The sequence below is a fragment of the Vicia villosa genome, linkage group LG3 (assembly GCF_029867415.1).
Source record: "Vicia villosa cultivar HV-30 ecotype Madison, WI linkage group LG3, Vvil1.0, whole genome shotgun sequence".
Lineage (NCBI taxonomy): Eukaryota > Viridiplantae > Streptophyta > Magnoliopsida > Fabales > Fabaceae > Vicia > Vicia villosa.
The window spans coordinates 167006733-167008407 of record NC_081182.1 but is presented as its reverse complement, the minus strand read 5'-3'; positions in this window follow the sequence as shown (position 1 = coordinate 167008407).

Genomic DNA, 1675 nt, shown 5'->3' with positions numbered 1-1675 from the left:
TACTTTTTTTATTTCATTTTATGATTTAATTAAGTATGAAAAATCAAATATTATGGTAAAATATTCATATAGGCCAATTTCAATCAGTATTAATGGCAAAATATATTGTTATTTTCGTGCTAAATCAAATGGAAAGGAGTGATACAATATTTGGACCAAATTAGAAACTTTTTATTCAAGAAATAAAATCAATTTTTTCAAAGAAGCAAGATTGGATTCAAGGGAAGTTTTGGACAGAATTTTAACCTAATTCTACCCTCTTATAAGTACACAACTTAGAGCATAGGATTAGGGGACGAATTCCTGCAGAGAGAGCCATCATCAAGAACACAAAAAACTCCATATAAACTCGAATTCTGTTTTTGGGGAAAAGGGGCATTGCAAGGAGTTTGGGAGAGTGCAAAAGATTCCTTGGAGGTCCCTGAGTCGATTGGGATACTCACACCACTTCAACACCCCCAGATTTATCTCCGATTGGCCAAGGTATGTACCTCTAAAAGCTGGATCGATTAGGCTGTTGCACGCATCCTCATAGAATTTTGATGATATATTATGATTGTATTTGATGTTGCGAACGTGTGGGCATGATTAATTGGATTTCTGGGCGCTCTATATGTGATTTGCCATTGTTGACCGATTTAAGCTTTTAGGGTTCATAATTGGGGTTTTCTTGTAAGCATAAAATTAGGTCAAATTAAATGTGTGTTTGAATTCGTGTGGTCTAGGCAAAGCTTTTTGAAGGGTTGCGAAATATTTTTTGCGAAGCATAGGCTATTCGCTATTTTCCAGGGGCTTTCGCTACGAACAGAATCGCAGCAGATTCGTATCTATTTCTACAGGTTTTTGTTAGAACAAGATTTGTTCTGATCAATTATCTTAGTTTTGATGATAACAATAATATGAATTTTGCTTAAGATAATATGGTACTCTAATCCAATGCAATTTCCTTTTCAGGAAATATATAAAGAGTATGCATAATTCAGCGCTCAGAAGCTTTGTCTCAAAGGGTTCAGCATGCAACATCAGAACATGGTCTGGCAAGACATCAGAAGATGGTCGAAGCAGAATCAGAACATGGGTCTATGGAAGCATCAGAAGAACAAGAGAACAGAAGCACTGAAGTTCTGATGGTATCACGCTCAGAAGCACTTCAAGGTCAGAAGATCAGAAGATGCTATGCACCAAGCTGTTTGACTCTGATGATATTCAAACGTTGTATTCACAAACATCAGATCAGAAGGAAGTACAAGTGGCAAGCTACGCTGACTGACAAAAGGAACGTTAAAAGCTACTAAAGGCTACGTCAGTAGACACAGCATGAACAAGGCTCGAGGTAGTTGACAAAAGCGTATAACATTAAATGCGATGCTGTACGGAACACGCAAAGCATTAAATGCACTCAACGGTCATCTTCTCCAACGCCTATAAATATGAAGTTCTAATGAGAAGCAAGGTTAACGATTCTGCACCAAAACAACTCATATTAAACTTGCTGAAACGCTGTTCAAATTCAAAGCTCAGAATCTTCATCTTCATCAAAGCTCACTACATTGCTGTTGTAATATATTAGTGAGATTAAGCTTAAACGTTAAGAGAAATATCACAGTTTGTGATTATAGCTTTTAAGAAGCATTTGTAATACTCTTAGAATTGATTACATTAAGTTGTAAGGAAC